The 22,719-nt window shown below is 31.5% G+C and overlaps 1 protein-coding gene across 10 annotated transcripts in view; it reads right to left on the minus strand.

Annotated features, from left to right (window-relative positions):
* NfI (Nuclear factor I) overlaps positions 1 to 22,719 on the minus strand; it is a 351,941-nt gene that overhangs the window by 128,534 nt on the left and 200,688 nt on the right. The gene's annotated exons all lie outside the window — the stretch shown is intronic.

Here is a 22,719-nt window from a genome sequence, read left to right on the forward strand (position 1 = left end):
CACTGATGTAACTGTAGCTTCCCCATAAACTCGGGCTCAATCCAATTCTGTATATTGATGGAAAATAGTGAGGACATCAAGAGAAAAATATTTTTAATCTTTTTCACTTCCTTATATTAAGATGAGTGAAATGATACACAAAGAATTCATGATTCCAAGAAGATGTCACTAGGTATGTAACAAAACAAAAACTGATAATATAAAAATCCTTTTTCATGTCAATTATATTATTTCAAGAAGTAAATTCAACCCTTTTTTATTTTGTAAAATGTTTATTACAAACCTTTTGTTAGCCTACATTACATTTTTATCCTGTCCCTAACGTAATTTATAATTTCGTTTAACTCCTAAACTCCTTTTGTGATATCCACATAACATCTAATATTTAATTTTTATAACGTATGCAAAGTCCAGTCTTAACCTCACTATGAAAAGCATATATGAAAGATATTAAACACTATGACAATGTTATAAAAAATTAAACATTATATGATATGTGGATATTTCATAAGGAATCTAGAAGCTAAAAGAAATAAAATGATATTATGGCTAGGAAAAATTGAAGGTATTGTATTATTATGAATTTTAGGTAATTAAAATATGTGTAACCTTCCATCATTGGCTAAAAACGAGATAATAAAGCTCGAAGCGCCCATTACAATAAATATGTTTAAGAAGTGAAAAAAGGTTGGATTTTTTCCTTTAAATAATATAATTAATATATAATATAATAATCCTAATTAATTCTGTTTCACTTTATTTACAGACATACTAAGTGAATTGTGAGCTTATATGTATTTCACATAATTTAATTTTGTTGTTGTTATTTAGTTGCTGCATACTATCATATAAACGACCAGATAAAATTTAAATAACACTTAATTCTTTTTTAAACAAGTTTCGTACATTTTGGAATGAATAAAACGAAACTAAAATCCAACTTAACAGTGGTATATAAAAAAATAAATAAAATTTTAGAGGAATAATTAAAAAAATAAAATTAACCTTCAACTGTTAAAGCTGAATTTATAGAGACAGCTGGTAAATTTAAGTCTAATGAATCCCAAACATTTTTTTATTTAACCAATTCTAAAATTAACCCAAATCTTTAAATGTTTAATATGTCGTATTTTAACTGTTTACTACTTTTTATACCAAAACTTTTTTTATAAAATAACAATTGGACGGCTTAAGGCATGAATATGACAAGCCATATGATGAAAGATTTTCGGTAGAAAAGTTTCGAAAAATCTTATTTAATATTTTATATAGTTTATATTCCATAATATTAACATTTATATTATTATAGTGTTAGACAAACGAACATGACAATATAATGACTTTGTAGAGAAACAAAGGTTTGGAAAAAAATATATATAAGCAATGACATTGGTTTTCCAAACCCTTAAGGGAATCACTAATATTTTTTTCTTATTCTTTGGAAAGAGACAAATCTTCTCACTGTTAGTACTATATAAGCAAGCATATTAGTACTATATTGAAACTATTGAGAACGAATGACGTATCAAAGTGTAGTAAAATATTTTTTAGGAGTGAAACAAAGTTGAAATTCGTTTTTCGATGTTGAAATTTCTCGAGAAACACTCAAATACAAATTTTCAAAAATCAAAAAAAAAATAGGAATAAGCTCAACACTACTCAACTAATCTACAGCAAACTCGGCAGTGGTTTAGAGCTCTACAAACTACACCAATGGGCGCAAAACGGGTCTAATTAAACAAATTAAAACAAGAAATATAACTATAGTTAAACCCATATTTCGCCCTTCTAAGGACATTAAATATATCTTTTGTTATTGTGGTATAAAAAATCAGACATTCAGCTCTCCAACGGTTATATTAATGTTGGAATTTTATAAAATAAGGAGGGTTCATGAAGAATTAATTTCGGGAGAAAAAACAACCCTCCAGATAAATCAATATAAAAAATTCAAAATTTTTGATTTCTTTTAAAATTTGTATTTGGGGCATCAGACGACTCTAAGAAAGAATATGACTTCCTTTTTCCTAAAAAAAAAATTCCTGACCTACTTTACCCTGGGCCACATTATATTTTATATTTTTTTGTAAATATAATATATCTCAATACTTTTTTCATATTCTTCGGAAAGAGACGAATCGAATTGTGTACAATAACCATGAAAAGAAAGAACACTTTCAGAGCTACAAACCAAAAACGCTTAATTTTGTTCATAACTTTTTTTCTACTTGAGAATTCAGTGATTTCATTATCTTTAAACCTTTCCGTGGTGAAAGGGAACATTTCGAAAAAAACCCACGTAAATCGGTAATTCAAAAGTTTATTGTGGACAATGATTTGACCATTCCCTTTTATATATATTGATTATTAAATATATAATAAATTTTAATCTTCTGAAAGGTATAACTGATAGTCGAAAAAAATTCTAATTTTCACATAAATATTATAAGACGGTTTGGTCTCGGTTCAAGAAGAGGAATCTACTGCAATCCAAACTAGATAACGGAAGTGTAATGCATTCTGTGGTACGCCTTAGTTTATTCTTGACTAGACTTATTGGCTCTAAAAATAAAATCTTTGTCAGTCTCCTCTTAGCTCACTAAGATCAACACATAAATATATTGTAACTAGTACCGGGTTTATTTTATTTATAAAACGCGTTAAATAGAAATTTACACTTATAGGGCTGATATAATATTGTATATGATTATAGAAACGTTATATTGCGCATTGTTATAGAAAATAGACCTATTTAACGCTTACGGTGCGATGATTTATGGTAATTTACTATTGACGTAAAATTTCAAACGATCTCTCATAAATATTAATTAAATTATCCATTTACATCTTTATCATTCCCTTTGAATTTAGCTTTAATTTTAAAATAAGTTTATAATTTTCTATTAAAGGCAGTGGACCCGTTTTAAAGTAAAATGAAACTGAAACCTAAAAGTGACTCAAATATTTTTTTTTTCACTTTAGACGTTATGGACAATAAATTATCGAGCATAAAATGTAAACTGTAAAAAAAAATGTAAAAAAAAGCCAGTGACTTATTTTTTTTATTATAATTTGTTTTTGTATAATATTTATGGTGGAGAATTAACACAATCATTCACAAATTAAGGGCATTAAGAATTAGTGTTCAAATATTCATTCACACAATATATATATAAGTAAACGATAACAATTGTACTCACTGAATTAAAAGATAAAATAATACTAATAAAGAAATATACAAATAAAAGAAAATACTATCATGATTTGTATAAATAAAGATATAATCTACATCAAAAGTATAATGAAATAATACTGATCAAATAATAAAGAAAGTATAGTTATTTATGTACAAGACAAAGAAAATTAAATTTAAGTAACAATAAAATAAATACACATTTACACCTATACACAATATTTACATTCTACAAGGGAACTCCGATCCAAGCCTTGCCACTCCTGTGTGGAAGGCAAAGCATCCTCTCTCAGGAGCGTCACCGATGGTGACAGTTATTTAAATGAAATTGTACTTATTGAAGAGTAAATAGATAAAAGTATTATAGTGTGGTTTATTAACGAACATTACTAAGAAAATCATTTATAATATAGCCTTGTGCATAACCAGACCCTTCTTTTTAAAATTCTCCAAAAAATTAACGGTTTTTGTATTTCCTTACATGTTTTTTTTCCAAAAATATTCTCATCTAACAAAAACATTCTTCTTTAAAATAGCATAAAAGACATTAAACTCAGACTGAAAAAACATATGAATATAGGATAATGCAACGAAAAGAAAGTTTAAAAAAAGATCTATGACACTAGTATCTATACTTTTGAAGATATAAGAACTTGAAGTTGGTGGATCTAATTATTGAAGTTTAAGTCTCAGACTAGATAGGTTTGGCTTCAAAATATTGGAAAGAGTGACATACAATTTTGAAGTACTTGTATCGTTCAGGGCCAGAATTGAGTGCTTAGAACTTAAAATTGGTGGTGGAAACTTTTGTGACATAGTGTGCTTATTTTAAACTTTCCCAACAATAATTCAGAACTATCTTTTTTGTAATTTTGGTATTTGAATTTATTCAGTTTTTCTGAATAAACAAAAATCGCATGATCTAAAAAAAGAAGTGCCGTGAGAGAAGGGAAATATAGATCAAAGTATTTAATTATATTTTATTGTTGTTAGTAGACTTCAATTTTTAAAATTAATCAGTTTTCATTTAGTTTCTTTAGTTTTCATAACATCAGGCCGGGACCCATCGGAACAGAACAGTAAACATACAATAAATAGTTTTCAAAAGACGGATTCATGATGGTTATGACAACTCTGTATACGTAGAACCTAATTTACTCGACAAAATTTTTAATTTTTATAAGTCAAATTATTGCGTTAAATGGTAGTAATTTTGCAAATAAAATCAGAGGATAAACAGTATAATACAAGATAAAGAATCCGTAACTTTATTTAACTTGATTGCCATTTGAAATACAATACAATTTTTTGTAGAAGTTATTTTGTATTTTAAGGAATTATTCTCCTTTGATACAGGTTATTACTATGTAAATTGTCATTGTATTTAATTATTTTGATGAAGCTAGTGTTTGCTATGATCTGTTCCTCCTGTTTTTACTGAAACAAATTATTATGTGAAAATAAAAAAGTGAAATGAATAAATATTATGTTTTTGTATTTTTTCACCTTAAAAAAGTAATCTTCAGCCAAGTAAGTTTTTTCTAATTCTCTTTTTTAGTGGTTATCCATACACAAGACTGAAACGACAAGAAACTGCTCGTAGATTCCGATTGCTACAACACTTACTTGACAAACGCTTTAAACTTCCCATTCACTACAAAAAATTAGTATACAATACGATAATCAGACCAATTTGGACATATGTAATTGAGCTCTGGGGCTCCACCAAACCATCAAATTCCTCCCGCATCCAATCCTTACAATCCAAAAGGATTGATGGATGGCCACGAGACCTTCTAATTTAAATTAATGTTTGAAGTACCACCGATGGGTGGTTCCTTCCCAAGATTTTCTAGTGTATATGAAACATACAACACATTGACTTGTACTATTCTATTATTTTGTACAGTTGGAAATTTCATTAAATAAATATAAAAAAATTTTAATGGTTGGTTCTTTTGTTTTTCCATACACATTTCGGATGTTATTCGGTTATGTACTCAATATGTGTTTAAAACAGAATTGTACTATCCAAATTTAATGTGCGTGAAACAGCGGTTTACAGCTATTATTTTATATAACAAATAAGTTTCATAAATAACAATTCAGTTCGAAATAAACTTTTCGGTGATGAATTTTTAGGAAATCCCTTTCATGTTAAATTAAGCAGAAGAGTTGAAGATAATAAAAGAGACTGAAAAGGACTATAAATTGAAGGAATGGCCTATTTTTCGATTGTTCTTATTATGTATGGATTGACTGAGGGAGAGGCGGTACTATATTTCAAGCCAGTGTTTGGTTAGGAAGTGAAAAGAAGCGACAGAAAAAGTCGTTTTTAGGGGATGAAGGGGGGGAGGATTCGGGATTTATAGGGACGGCTCATTGTCCTCGCTGACTCCTCGGGGAGACCCTCCTCCCTGGCACACCATCCTCTTTTACATATCTGTCTTTAATGATCGATTCGCAGCAGGCTCAATAGCTAATACAATATCCTGAATCAAGGAATTCACCCAGAGAGTAATTTAGGGGAAGAAAGGGAGAGAGTAATAGATTTGTCGAGGGTTGTCGGAAAAAAATAGTTTTCTTAATTAATAATCGTAGATGTCCATCCTTCAGGTACTCCTATGTCCAATATGTATGATATCCCTTAGTATGTGAAAATCAAGATTTATTTTTTAACAACTAATTAAAATTTTTTTGGCCGAACTTTTCCTTTCTGGTGCCATATAAATTATTTTCTTCAGCAGTGGCGGTTTTGAGTTTTGACTATGGGAATCAAAAAGAGGGAAAATGTAAAGTACCAGAATATCCGATTTTGCGAAAGATTGCATCGATTTTGTTTTACAGTATAGGTACAGAAGCAGACACAATAATACCTATGGACGTTTTTGTTTAAGAACAGGAGTCGTTGTTTTCTTCCTAATTAATGTATGTTACAGAAACGTACCTATAACATTGGGCTATCAAAAATCAATATTTTTCTTATTTTTTAACAATAAAGTAAAATTTTGTTGGCCAAAGCTTTTCTTTCTTGTAGGCTAATTAATTATTTTCGTTAGTTGTGGCGATTTTTACTGTATTTATCAACCTTTGAAGTTAATAATTTCGTATTTTCTAGCCTGACAATTCCTCTGTTTCTTTTTTCTCTATTCTGTTCGAAAAATCGCGGAGTAGGAAACCAACGGACCGTTATGAAATACTGTTAATTGTACACCATGAAGGAGAGTAATTTGGAATTGTGGGGAAAATCCTGATTTTCAAATTTACGTCCCGTCCGCTGGAAGGACATCAGGGCTTCAATCAAAGAAACAATCTGTGTTTAACATTTCTAATTCTGTTAAAAAATAAATGAATCAGGGATGTTGTAACAAAGGATAACAATTATTTTTCTTTCAATAATATTTAAATTTTAAATACCTAATGAATATCATATTTAGGAAATTTTTTTGTGATATGGACAAGTTAGACATAATATGTTTATAATGTGTCTAGATGGTAATTTTTTTCAATATATTATGTTAAAAAAATAATTTCATTTAAAAACCGATTCGTAGTGAATTGCAAAAATTATAAATCTAATTTTATCAATAGATGTCTTTTCTACTATCTATACATTTTAATATATTATTTAGTTAACAATTCTGCTTTCTAAAATGCACTTTTCATAATTAAGATTTTTGTGAGTGAGCGTTATAATTTATAAGGATTTATCAGTATGAACATTAGAATCTTAATCGCTCTTATGATGTAGAGGATTTTGTTTAATGACATTACATCAGTAACTCACTATTCATAAGTTTTTAAATAAAAAAAAAACTATTTATATAAAAGATAAAACTATTTATATAATGGCTGTCCAATGACTGGGAATATGTTTTTCTGATTTAAATAATGCTCCTTGTCTCTTCTGGGCAACTTTTTATAAAGAATAACATAGCCAAACTGACGAAAAGGAATTTTTTAAAATGTTTTCGAGTCTCTTGGCCAACAGTATCCTATAATAATACCCGACTTATTCCGGTCGAACAGATCCGTTACTTAGGACTTCATCTGAACAAACGACTGACGAGGAATCCTCATACAAGACCGAAATGACAGGAAACTGCTCGTCGATTCCGAATATTACAACATTTACTAGACAAACGGTCTAAATTGCCAATCCATTACAAAAGACTGATCAACATGACTATTACTAGGCCTATCTGGACATACGGAGTTGAGCTTTGGGGCTCCACTAAACCATCAAATTTCTCTCGAATCCAATCCTTTCAGTCCAAAATCCTTTATGATCCTTACTTTGTCACAAATGAAATCATTCATCAGGACCTCAATGTCCCATATGTTGCCGATTTGGCCAGAATCAGATACCATTCCTTCCATGATAAACTTCCGAACCACCCAAATCCACTTGTTTCTGACCTGGCTTTTCCTTGATTACCTAATAATCCTCCTAGGCGTCTGAAAAGAAGATGGCCTTGAGATCTTCACCTCTAGAGATGTTATTGGAGTTTAATCAATGGGTAGATTTCCCACATGTTAGTATCATATCACTATGCCACCTACAGCAAATTTACTTGTTGTATCTTTTTTGATACAAATAAAATATGTATATATTTTTATACAGTTGTAAATAACAATAAATAAATTATTAAAAAAATATTTTCAAGTATATTGTATTGATATAATGTGCTCAACAAGATTTATTGATATCTTTGCGTTTAGTACCACAGAAACGGTAGTACTGTGCGTTTTTATAGAATTAGATCTGTGCGTATAATAGAAGGACCTACAACAAGATTTGAAACGGAAGATTAGGGTGGCGTGGTACAAGGAAAAATATGGATATTTATATAAAATTCAAATATATATAAAACTTGTGGAATGAGGTGAAAAAAGTTTTCAGTAAAAGGGCTTAGTTCGGAAACCCTGTAGTAGAGAAGCTAGGTGTTGAAAATTAAAGGAATCCTCTATTCTAAATTCCCAAATCACCACATTTACTGTGGTGGTACACACATTGGTTTCTCATTGCAGATTCCGCGGCAAAAAAAAAAAAAAAATTAAATATGTACTTTATTCGACCATTCTAACTCTAACTTTATTTTTCTCCTGCACATTCTTTAATAATATTCCACTTATCCGCCACCTAGGACTACATCTGAACAAACGACAAACTTGGAATCCTCATACAATACGAAAAAATACAAGAAACTGCTCATCGATTCTGACAGTTACAAAGAAGTTACACTTGTTACAAAAATGGGCTAATCTTCCAATTAATTACAAAATACTAATAAATAAGGCTTATTTGGAATTGCTTTCTTGCTGGAAGTTTTGTTGGAGTTTGTAGCATTTTATTGTTCTGTAACTGACATCACATTTACTGTTACTGAATTGTGAATAAATAAAAAAATATTGCTTGATTGATTTCAATGTTGGACTGATACTGTGTGCATGCAAGTCTGCATGATTGAACAGTCTCTCACATTTTTTTGAGTTACTATAATGCAGTAGTTTTATTAAAAATTCTATCATCAATCCATTGTAATATTCCTCTCCAGGTAAACCTGCCGTTGTCCCAAAGAGTCTATTATAGATATTTTGCAGGAGTTCAGTCGTACAACTCTCTCTTCAGCTGCCCATTTCCAAACGGATTTGGATTAGAATCTATGAGAGGGTGGTATTGGAAAGGCCCACCGGCAGAAGGCAGGTAGTTCATCGGTGGCGAGCGGGTGGAACCAAACTCGCCCTTTATAATTGGATTAATTTTGAAAGAGTGAATTCTGTTTCCATGCCATTACGCCCGAGGCACAAATCACCCGACCCCCACTGATAAGGATCCGCCACCTCCATCATCCCCACTCGTCGTCTCTACTTCCTTTCTTTATCTTCCATCTCATCCAGCTTCAATGCACTTGCTTCCGTCGCAAATAGCACGTAACAGTGTCAGGACCATTCCTTCACACGATTAACATTCAATTAAATTAATTGATAATTTTAAAACATTTTATGTTTACAAGCCAAGATGAACTTCTTTACAAATTCCTACATACACTATATCGCCTAAGACATTATGTAGAAGGAAGTACAAACTCTATAGTAGTTATTAAATCAGAGTCAAGTTATAACCTTTAGTGATCGAATGCTTATTTTTTCAAGCATTGAAAAACTGCATTATTGCTGCAAGAGAGAAATAAATTAATAAAATTGCTTTTAGTAAAAGCATTAAAAAAAACCCTTACAGCGATTCCGTTTTCGATACATTAAAATTGTTTTTCTTTATTTGATTTTTAATTATTACGAAATAGTATATTCTAGAAGAAGAGTTTAAAAAAAAAAAATAATAGGACACGGTTATTTCGAAACCCTTGTAAAAATTGTGAGGAAATGATACTTGTAGATTCCCAAAATATTCAATGGTGTGTTTTGTTTGACTTCTATTTCCTGTTAAGATATTTAACAAGATATTAAGTTTTCCTCATATTTTCTATTGGACTATTCTGTATGCTGTGCTGTACACAGCAACATTTAGCAGCAATATCTCTTTTTAGTTTCCCCTGTTTTTTTTCTGTTTTTTTATTACCGCCTGCTTGAGTCATTTCTAACATTGGAGAAGGGGGAGGGTTATCTAAAGGTAACCAACCTATTCTAATCAAGGTGAGAGGTTTTCGCTCCGTGGTACCACCCCGAAATAAAAATAAACCCCCAGGCCGGGTTGGGATCGGCGCCGTTGCAGTTCCAAGGATACAAGACCGACACCTCAACCCCCTGGACCACAAACAGCCCGAGTTCCTGCTCTTTGTGATATTCTATATGATGTCTCCATTTGTTTATGTTTATTTGTGAAGATGTGAGTAGAACAAACATCGCAGTCCCCTCTTGTCTCCTCCCCCCCCCACAGCGAAAGTTATCTTTCTTTGTTGTTCTCGACCCGTATATCATCCTACTTCCTTATCCTCTTCTATATCAGCATCAGTTCCTATTCCTACACATAACCCAACATTTTCATAGATAAATTGATATCCATTCATTCATTTCAATATTATAAAAGATTTATATTACTACTACATTTTCGTAAAGATATACATTCAGACGCATGTCATGAACTATATTAAAACCCAGGTTTTATTACTTACGATTCTACGAATGTTGTTTCCATTTTTATATTTTAGTTTAATGAACATGTTCTTTACTTGATAGGAAGTGACCACACAACTATTCAAGGTAGTTAAGTTCTGATTCCTTCTCTGTAAAGTAAATAAAAATGCTTATAAGAAATATAGTTTGGATCTACTAATGTAAGGAGCCTTACAGAATTGCGAAACTTTATTTTTTTTCTAAAATCACACTTGTGATTCTTTTTTTCCTATTCTCCTGTTGTGCTAGATCTAACCGAATACTGCAAAACCCTATTTAACAAGCTTTAATTTCTCATAAATTAAATAGTGGTTTCTTTCTGGATTAGTCTAAAATTTGTCAAAAAGCGTGATGTGGAATTAAGTTTTTTTTCAAACGTGATTTGGTTTTTTTTTAGAAAAAAAGTATTCAGAGGCAAAAAAAAAAGAGGATACGGAATATGGTCCAATTGTGAAAAGGGAAGGAATGAATATAAACTTTTTTAAAGTAAAATATTACGTATTTTTTAAGTAAGCCGTTTATTTTAAAAATAAAAAACAATAAGTTCAAAAATATTTGCGTTAGGTGAATTTAAATTGCAGTATAGAAAATCATAATTTTTTTCTCTTAATCATGTTGAATTCTATTTGTTAAAACAATTTGAAATAACCTTTCCAGTTAATGTTGACATAACTGATGAACTTTTTTTACTGAATTATTTTTAGATATAACTATAATTAGTTTGATAGAAAAGTAATGTCTATAAAATTGATAATGAAGAAAGAACGAATTGAATCATTAATTAGAATCAGACAGTTATTAAACAAATGGAAGAAAAATCAGGAATTTCAACAGGATTATTCTTTTTGTCATATAAATTAACCGCATTAACCTTGAATATGAAAAGTAATGAAGGAACCTGTTCAACGAGAAATAAACTTTATAACTGGCTTCCAACAAACAAATAAGTTATGGAGAATACGCCGGTAATATGCTGATAAAGGATAAAACATCCTTTGGTTGAGGATTGATCATCGGAAATAATTTTGATTATAATTGTATATAGTAATATACTAGTAAAAGATAATGTTCATGGATCCACTGTTGCTACGCAATGTTCCTACGTAAGTATCTAAGGCTACATGTGTAGATGACAACGGTACACGAGGTGACGTCATGCAACAACAAACAGGTAGGAATGTGTTCTGTGGCGTATGTATGGTCTGGTCGCCGGTACCGTTCGGGAGGCTATACGCGCTCCGATTACATAGACTCACTCCCGTGCTCGGAATAATTCTGACAAGCTTGGTTTATGGATGATAGAGGTTAGCGTTAGCAAACCGCCAACAGAGTTTACGGCCCAATAAAGGTGAATAGTTCATCTGAATTCAAAATGGATCGAGTTTACAGACCGCCTAAGAACAGAAATGGAGTAAGCTTATAGTAGATTGTTGGAAAGATGTTGTATGATGTGTAGTAAAAAAATATATCAGTATAAGAAAAGTAATACCAATGGCATAATCGTACTTATGAGAGGTTTTTGTCGATAGAAATCAATATCGTAAGTAGTGTTTTTTATTTAGTTTTACTAGTTAAACCTTTTCTTTCTTGTTTGTTGATAATAAAGTATTTTATTATTAGTGAGGTGTAGATAGTTGACCGTAGAATTATAATTAGAGAAGATGGTCGGAGATACGGTTAGCAAAAAGAACCTAAATAAACAAAAAAAATGTTTATTCATGCCAACGTTTCGACCTAAGTTTCAGGTCTTCATCAGGGATATAGAGCAAAAATAGATAACAACCATCATTCAGAGAAACATAAAATTGAAAATAAATAGTATATGAACAAATTTTCAACTATACAAAATATTGGATGGAACAATACATAATACTGCTGTCTAAGTGCATAGTTATCAATTAACTATTTTGTATTATTCTATTCTATAATTCTTTTAAATTCCAAATTTGTTAGTATACTATTTATTTTCAATTTTACGTTTATCTGAATGATGATTGTTATCTTTTTTTGTTTTATAGCCCTGATGAAGACTTGAAACTCAGGTCGAAACATCAGCATGAATAAATATTTTTTTGTTTATTTATGTTCATTTTGCTGACCGCTCCTCCCGACCATCTTCTCCAATTATTTTATTATTAGTTTAATTTCTACTAAACTTGACACAGAAAGGTCTTTGTGGTGTGTCGTTAATACATCAAATTATTTACTCAGCTATGAATCTGATTTGTACATTATAAAACATCATTAATTAATTATCAAAATTATTAGTATAATCTATTATTCTATTATAAAAACCATTTAATATCAATATGAGGAGAAGATGTTTGGGGGGTGCGGTCAAAATATTACACAAATAAGTTGAAATAACTTATTTAATCGTGCCAACGTTTCGGCTAGAGTTGCTAAAATGAACACATAGGTAATGGAATAAGTAAGTAAAAATAATATGATTAAGGAAATAAAATTTAAAACAAAATTGAAGTTATATAATGCAAAGGAATATGAATATTTATATTTATTTAATATTAAATTTATTAATTAGTTTTTTTATAGTTACAAGTGTAATGATAACCATCCACTGTTTTTTGCTCTCAAATTTAAACAACAACTAAATGGTATATTCTAGGGGAAAAAAGGTATATTATAAGAAATTAAACAACATAAAATTTAGTCCTCCATCGAATGAGTATCTAGCTCTAAGCCAAAAATAGAAATTTTGCCCAATGCTGATGAATAGAGACTATATACGAGTAAAAAATTAACACTGAAACAAATTTCTGGATGTTCTACAAATGTTAATTATCAGTTAGTTAGTATAAATAATTAACGAATAGCGAAATTTTATCTTTTTTTGTTTTTTCGCCCATAAATCCCTAAACGGTGGATCCTAGCAAAAATATTTTAATATTTTGGAATCAGTACTATAACGTACTAATTTTGTCAAATGGCCGTAAACCATTATTTTTTCATATGGACTTCAAATCCATCTTGGAGCTGATGGTACAACCGGATTAGGTGAATAACGACACTACCATTTGGCTTATTTATTATTGCATCATATTAATTGACTGCAGAATTTAATAACTTGTCAACAAGACAAATTTTTCCCCCATTATGTTAAACAATTTCTATTATTGACGTCAAATCATAGAAAGTATTAAAATATATTTAAAATGCTATAATACAGGGTTAAGAACTTGGGTTAATTTTAATTGAATAATAAAAAAAAAATGACGAGGGTCTATTTGACTTCTATTCCATTAACCAGTTGTCTGTAAACTACACCTCACCTATTAAAGATTTAATTTTTTTAACAATGTTTCTATAAAATTGTCTAAAGATAAGTAAGAAAAGCTATTTCGTACGTGTTTATTTAAACATATCATATTGCTAAAAGAAGCAGCCAATAATTTCATTGTTGGAGGCACCAGAAATAATTCAGCTTTCTATCTGTAGTTGCTTGGTGCCATATGGGCCTTATTTATAGATTCAACACAAAATTATACAACGATTTTGGGTAGATGCCGGAAAATATCGAGGATATGGTCATCGGGATGTTAGCCAAAGGATCGCCGGCAAGCTGTCTGAGGCTCCCGGCCAAATCTTCCTTGTTCCTAGTAGCGCGTCACGAAGAATGCAATGCTGCGTCATGCCAGTTACTTTGAAAAATAGATATGTAGGAGGTTTCGACATGAAAGGAGGAAATATATTATTGCGGAATTATTATTTAATTAATATTATTCAACCAATCATAACCACATTTAGGTAGAAACTACAGCACAATCCCACTTATCCGACCTAGTCTGGATCAAGACCGGCGTTTAAACGGGAGAGTCGATTGATCCACTATACCTTAAAGACAAATTTACCAGTAGTAATTAAACTCATATAGTGGGAAAAATTCTATTGCAATACAAAACTTAACATTCAGGAGATATGAATTTTATTCAATTATGAAGTACAAAAACCTTCAGAATTTAAAATTTTATAATTCATTAAGGATAAAGTTTTCTAAAGTTATAAGATTTGACCGGGAGCCTATATATTTCTGTAACAATATACAATAAATAATAAGGTTCATAACCTTTCCTATTTAATTAATATTATTAAACTATTAATCTAAAATATTTAAAAGACGATATTGGATATTTAGAGTACAGGGCTTTAAATGGCGCCCAACACTTATTGCTAGAGATGTTATACCTGCTCGCATCTAGTTGAGAGATTGGAGCATCAACTAAGAGTCATGGCCAAAAGAAATTATTTTATATTTCTATAACAGTATAGAATATATAACATGGTTGTTAGTTTACTTTTCCATTTAATTAATATTAAATAATTTGAATTCAACTATTAATTTAAAATATTTAATAGAAGGTATTGGGAATTTGAAGTATAGGGTTGTAAATGGCGCTCAACACTTATTGCTAGAGATGTTATACATGCTCGATCTAGTTAAGAGATAGCACCATTAACTTAGACGGGCGGCCGAAAGAAATTATGTATTTATATAACAACATAGAATGTTTAAAAGTTTCTTCGTATACCTTTCGGTTATAATTAAAGCCGTTGATGCAAAAATTTAAAGGTTTCAACCGTTTCCAAGATTCTAAGTATCTAGTTTATCTTCCATTCTAAAATTTTAGATTCAAGTTCCGTTAAGTATAATTATTTATGGCACTTGATACTTAATTCAATCTTATCACCCTCTGCATGCTCCATCCTGTTTAGAAAAAAGTTTATGTTTAATTTTCGTTTCATTCTGACTTGAGATACCATGAAGATAACAGTTAGATAAGAATAGAATATTAAATTAATGGAGATGACAAACATTTTTATAGCATTAATAAGGAAGTTATCACGCCAATATTAAACTATCAATATAGGCTAAGAATCTAAAATAGTAGAAGATATTGGACGTCTGTAGTAGAAGATATTAAATGGTACATAACACATGGAGGTTGAGATTGCTAAAGATGTTGGTAGTACTCGATCTAATAGAGAGATAGCAGCACCAACGTGGGCAGGCGGCCTACGAAACAAATCCGACCTTAAATCATTTGCAAGACACCCAAACATTATTTCTAAAACTTGTAGAATTCCATAATGACTTCATCTTTAGCAGACTCATATAACTATTTTCCTTTCTCCAGTAGGTATATTTAAAAATATGGTGCGGTGCGCCCTTCCCACAACTTTCACTTACCAAACTAAACTAGGTTGAAATGAATTTCACATTACATAGGTAGTACATTGCAAGTAAAAACTAGATATTATCATAACAACCATGGAAGCACGAAACATTTATATATGAGCTTATCGTCATTCTCTATTACCTTATATGACAAATATTAGTTTTAATTAAAAGTTTAGTTTTTCAACAGTATTTTACAAATCTGTATTACTACTCCCATTTCCAGAGAAAGCTATTTTAAAAATTCGGCATTAAGGACCTGTCAGACTATACAAGATATAAAGGATTGTCCAATTTTACTTTGATATTACGAGATTTACCGAAATATTATGAACTATTTTTGAGAAAATAGTAAACAAAGAGTAAAATCGATAGCACAAAGATAATGTAAGATCCAAGGGATTTACTTATTTTAAATATGTAGCTTCAATTTCGTACAAATTTTGGTTTTCAGTTATGCTGAGTTTTGATTTAAAGTTTGGAGAAAGGGGATATTGAAATGTGAATTTTCTTTTACATTTTCAGGATATATTTCATGTATATGGTGAAAGTAAAAATACATACGTTTTCCAATAAGATAAAAAGAGATCTATTAGAATTGTGTCAATATATTTATTAGGCCGCGGAAGAAGAATAGGAATGCAAAGCATCGATTGGAACAGATAGGATAGAGTTGAGAGCTAGAAGAGAGATTCAGTTAAGGCATTTAAAGCAGATTACCGGATTAAGACATGACTGTCTGTCTGGACTGATTCACTGCGGCCCACCCCCGCCCCATTAACATAGAAATAATCCCCTCCCCTTCCCTGTGTCACCTCCTTTGACTCCTACCAGAAGTGGAGATCCTAATCCTTACTGTGAGCCTCCTCTTTCTTCTTTTGAACCGATCGTATTCCAATATCTTTCCACGTTTCATACATAAGTGAGGATTAAGTAGTACGTAAATTTTCAGATAATATGGAGGGCCTCCTGTAGATTAAAATTAGGGTGTCATTTAAAATTCAATCTCAAAATAAAAACGAAACAAAAGCGAAGCCTGGAATGCAAACAGAACAGGAAATGCATCAGGTTGATGACGGCTAAGGCTGGGAGGCGGAAGTAGGAATGCTGATGCAGGAAGGAAAAAACTGCCAAACAATAAAAAATGGCAAACCTCCAAATAAACAGATGCTAGTGCAGCCAAGACTTGGACCATGTTTTCATTCAAGGGCCTGGGGGCATCCCGCCAGCGCTCCGTTCCAGCAAACCTGACCCATTCTCATATCTGTGCCTTCCCGACCTTGGCTCACCCTGCCTCGGATGTTTTCTGTTCATGAAAAGCTTCCCTACTAGCTCTGACTCACCTTTGATGGCTGGATAATAGTCTACTGGAAGGATCAGAATTTTTATCCCATATGAGCTCGTGAAATTGGTTCTCAACGTGATATAAAATTAGCTCTCTAACTGTGTATACAAACACTAGCGAGCATACGTGTTAAGATCTCTGGATTGATTAAAAATGAAAACTATTAAAAAAAATTATCTTATCTTTAGTAATTATAATATATGTTTATATTATATATGGAGTGCACTATCATTTTAAACTAAAAATATAGTGCCAGTGCGGCAAAAGATAAGACTACAACCTGATATGGTTAGGAATCATATTTCTCGCGATAAGACGTTCCTTCTAGTATCAGAATATATATAGTGATATCAGATCTCAGAATTATTGTAATATTATATCTTACGCTACGTCATCGCTGATAATGGTTAAAATGCTAATATTTTCAATGCCCAAATTGAGATAAAATGCAATTCATATAGTATTGTTTATAATGGTTTGTTAATATATACAATTAAGTTCTTTTATTAAAAAAAAAAAAAATTATAATCTGTAACTCCAGGTACAAAAGTTAGTGCTTAGTTGTTCAGTATTATCTTCTGTTTGTGCTAGAATCACACTTCTGTAAAGTAATGTAATGTGACAGTTTGAGCCATCTTCCCGATATGCGAACACGACCTCTACATTCGAACAGACAGAAGGGTTACGGAAGGGCGAGCAGAATGGATAAGACAGAAGATGCGGTAGGGGTAAACAAGCGTGACATTTAGGGTCAGAGATCGGTAGGGGAAGGAAAGAGGGGGGTCCGGAAGACAATATTTTAGCGTTTAATTAAAACATGGGCGTAGACAATGGTCGGGCTACAGGACACCGTTTGGGAGGAGCCTGTGTCCGTCCCTCCTTTATTTATAGGCCGCTGCGATCTTGTCTGGCAAAAACACTCTCGGACACACGTCCAGATATATGGCTCTACCTGCGTCCTTAGTCCACCTGTCCACTCACCTTTAGGTGTCCTTTACAGAAATATCCTCCAATATGAGGTAATATCCATTGTTTAACGCTTAGCGAATCAAGACTAAATACTAAAAACATTTTACATAGTTTTTTTTACCTACTTCGGATGGTCTGAGCATGACTTCTGCGCGGCCTTTGGTATATACTGGCAGATATTACAGTGTCATGGACAAATAGGTATTGAACCTGCATCTAATCGCTATATTTCACAATTAACATCTTTAGGAAAACTCTGAATCCGTAGGCTAAGAAATGTTTTAGTAATTATGATAAACAGTTCTTATCTATTCAAACTGTATTCATTAATTCTTGATAACTACTTCTAAAGGTGTAATAAACAAAGTGTGTACGTTCCCACTATTCAACAGTATTGGATTTAATTTAGTTAATTGGATTATTTAGGATTAAAGAATAAACCAATAGTTAATAGATGGGTTCTAAATAGCCGTTGGAACTGAATGTAAAAAGTGTCTGATAAACCAAAGAAAAAAGTAACATCATAATATACAAATATAGAACAGGATAATTGCACATTAAAACACACATGATATTACAATTTTGATAATTAGGAGGAAAAAAACTTTTTTTATAAACAGAAAGTTTTGAAACTAGAATAAAAACAAGATCCGTGGATTATTATACATAGATCCACAGACCTTTAAAAGAGATGGATATGAAGCATTAAAGAAGGAAATAAATGAAGGTCTTCATCAAAGCTGCTGGATGGAGATGTGCGACCATGATTGATGTAACAACTATCACGATGGATGAAAAAAAAAACTATAAGTTAAAGATGAAAAAAAAGGTATAAGTCAGAAAATGACTATAATAGATTTAGTACAATACAAGCTGAATAGAGGTGAATATGCTGGGGTAGGTTAGCATGTTTGAGCTACCTTCAATGTGTTTCCACTGAAGGCTTTCTAAAAATGTGCTTTTTTGTTTCAAACGAACACAAGTTTAAGGTTTAAGGTCTAGCTTAAGCCGAATACACACGTTTGGCAGTTGCGAAAAAAAAAGAAAAAGAAAATTCCCACAAATGCTTGGTGAACAAAAAAAAAACAAACTTCAGTATCACCTTCGTACCTTCTCCACCCTGAAGCGTTTAAATTACCTTCGTCTTCTACTTCCTTTTGAAACCTGTAGGTTCCTGGTTACTTCCTTAATATCCCCCCACTTTGATTATTTCTGTGTGGTTTACGGAGGTGTCTCTGGGGACCTTGATGCAAAATTAAAACGGTTAAATAATTGCTTTGTACGATTCATCTTTGGGGTCCCCAGGGACGCCTCTGTCACCCGATTTTATGAAGAGTTGAAATACTTCCGTCGTACATATTTTCTTGCTTCCTTCCTCTACCAAGTTATCCAATCCCGCCGTCCATCGTACATCTCTGATATCCTTCAATTTAAATTCTCAGTGCATTCCCGTAATACCCGCTCACGGCCATTCAGACTTGACTGCTCATCAAACCGCAGCGTTTGGAAGATCTTTCCTCATCCGTTCCTCTTCTCTATGAAATTCTATTCCCTCCTTTATTCGACGTTCTAATACCCTTCCAGTCTTCAAATTCCGTATCTTCGACTACCTTCTGTCCACCCAATTCCTGAAGAATAACAATTGAAAGTTTCAAATAAGATTTATATATTTTCTGTTTGTGTTTATACTTGTAAATATATATATTAATAGAAATTTTATCTTTTCATTTATTATTTTTAATTTAATTGTATTTGATTTTTTATCATTTTTTTCTTTTTATTTATTATCAGAAGTGTTAGTCATCTTATGTTTTATGATGACATATGGTTTTATTTTATTTGTTATATTTTTATTTTATATATTCAGTTAATTATTGTTGTTCATTTTTATCTTTTCAAATTCATAATTTTTTTATTTTTTTATGACATTTTATAATTTCATTTTTTATTTTACTCTAAGGCTCTAAAGCCTGATTTTGACGCCTGTATATGTAAGGGATCAATCCCAGAATAAATAAAGAATGTTATAATTATTATTATTATCAACACGTCTGTATGTTCCAGAGAAGTCCACATGGCAGAGGTCGTACCTGTTTCTATATACATATTACTTTCTATATTCCTCTATTTTCAACATAAAAAGGAACGAAATAAAGATAGGCGAAGTGAAAGGAAACGTAAAAATCGGGAAAACCAGTGATAGATGATAAAAATTCATAGAAATGGTGATGAGTAAACTATAAGTTACATTTAAGTTGTGGAATTTTTATCAGATACTTTTGCTTTTCTTAAATTACTCAGACATACCTTATTTTTATAAATGTATATTTGTGCCACGTTAAATAAAAACTAAACCACTTAAATTAAGTGACAAGATTTGAAACATTGTATTTACATGTTGATACAATTTGAAAATATGCAACCTTAGACTGCAGTTAATTATTCATTCCGAAGATTGGGGAAATTCATTAATTAATCAAAACGAGGAAAACTCAATTACCTCTTTAACATATTTATTACTAGCTCTAACGAATTTTTCTACAATTTATTAGTCTAGATCTGTATTTAAAATTTTATCACACATGGTTGTATTTATTTATAACTAGTTACTAATCCACCTATATGTACACTTCCTCAAATTATTATTATTTCTTTAATATATTTTATTAAAAAATCAATGATTTGGAAATGTTTTTTCATTTCTTACAATGTTTGCGAATGTTTCTTACAATGGGGCGAAGTGTTGGCTATCAATAAATAGTTTTCTTTTACTATTTTTATAACTTTATTGACCGCCACCCGGACTATCTTACTACAATCTACTTCATACAGTCTACTAGCTTCTTACAATATTAAACCAGATTATGTAAAATATGAACTGAAAAAAAAACTATAAAAATAAAATCTCGAAATAACTGTTTTATCAATAATATTTTTAAAAATATCTCTTATTTTAGATTTTTTAAAAAATCGTTTTTCGGCCATTTACTACGGGTTTTATGTTTGCTCTATACGAGGGGGGATTCCCTTTGTTTCCGGGAGGCCGAAAAGCTAGGAAAGCATAACAGTTATTTTTGTAGAAGTTGTATAATATATTGGGGTGATTTAAAGGCGGGGGTTGTGATTTGTGTTGCGGGAGCCGGTAACCGAGTTAGCGGGGGCGCCTGTTTACCCCGCACTACCCACCGCAACAACACCCCACGATTTACAGTCCTCTGTCTTAGTCCTGTCTTCTTTTGTTCAACATTTGCTGCTGTAGCTCAGTCTGCGAAATTTTTTTTTGGAAAAATCTATTCAAATTTGTAGATAAATTTAAATTTTCTAACCCGACGACTTAAAGAAATCGTAAATGGTATAATTGAGTATTTTTCAAGTAATTTCGATGATATTTTTACTTTCACTTTACTTGATATTTACACTCCGCGCTATATCTGGAATATATAGTAGGGGTATGTATTGTGACCCTGCGAAATTTCGAATTTTTCCGGTTTGTTTTAAATAATTAAATATTTTACATTATTAACTGTAATAAAGAATAAATTAATATAATCTAAGAAAAAAATCAGATAAACAACTAAAGGAAGAGAACGGAGAAATAGGCACAGCAGTCTTGAGAAAAATTGGAGACTGTCGAAAGTACCCGATCTCTCCCGATTCCAATCATATGTATATGACTTTGTTATTTTGACAGAAACTAAGTTGGTTTTCGTTATTTTTTGCTTGAGAAGCCTTAAAATGGGAATTTTTATAGCAACAGAAAAATATCCAAGAAAACGAAATGTAGACTAAATAACTCAATTTTTATGACCACATAGGTATTATACAACAAGGTGAGAGGTAACTTCAATTAACTTTAACTTTAGTGTTGCCACCAAGGACCACCACACTTTTCCCCAAACTCACATATCTGCCACTTCGCGTTACATATGGATCCTTGTCATTCGCAGGCTCAGAGGGAAATTGGTTGCTATTTCGAACAGGAAAGTTCTCTTTAACCATGACTGCGTGTTTCAGTCGTTCTCTTGATACAGCGATATGGTGAGCTATTTCAAGCCATTCTCTTGAGGGTGATAGCAGGTAGTCGAATGGAATTCGATTCCCAACTTTTTGCAATGTGTTTAAAAAGGTAAGAGAGAAAATTGAGACCTTGATCACTTATTAGGGGTTCCAAAACTTGAGAACCAACCTTCAAAGAACGTTTTAGCACTGATATCTTTCACAAGTAATGCTTCCAACCATCGAGTGTAACGGTCAATGCACGTTAGTAAATAAGTGCTTCCTTTTGATGGTGGCAGGGGGCTAACTACATCAATGTCAACATAAACAAAACGTTCATTAAATGTTTCAAAGTGTTGAAGAGGGCATGGCATGATTGGCGAGTGGTCTGAGGAGATTAACAATCATGTCATTCCTGAACCCACTACTTTACCTCGCGCTGCATAAAAGACCAAACGAATCTTTCAGAAACTAAGCGAGATGTGGCTCGATCGCCAGGAAGAGATAAACAGTGAAATTATTTAAATTCTCAAATTTCAAGAATTTCGAAATGAACGAGTGAGCTCTACCAGTTGAAAAATCATAATATAAATAAATATTTTCTAGATTGTTTTTTTAAATTTTTTTATTGAAGATCTAAGAGATCATCATTTGAAGTTGTGCATCGGCACTAATTATATAATATATATATATAATTAATAGTTAATTTGGTGAAATGTTTCTTCCATGATTCGATTTTGATAAAGCGTCAACTGATGTGTTTTCTGAGCCTTTGACGAGCCTTATTTCATTCGAAAATTAGCTTATGTTAGTCAAGTGAGGTATTTGCCTAGATGACATCTCATCAAGCGTATATAAGTGAGCGATGATCGGTATAAATACTGAATT

This window comes from Halyomorpha halys, unplaced genomic scaffold (assembly GCF_000696795.3).
Source record: "Halyomorpha halys isolate HHAL.00 unplaced genomic scaffold, Hhal_1.1 Scaffold203.1, whole genome shotgun sequence".
Taxonomy (NCBI): domain Eukaryota; kingdom Metazoa; phylum Arthropoda; class Insecta; order Hemiptera; family Pentatomidae; genus Halyomorpha; species Halyomorpha halys.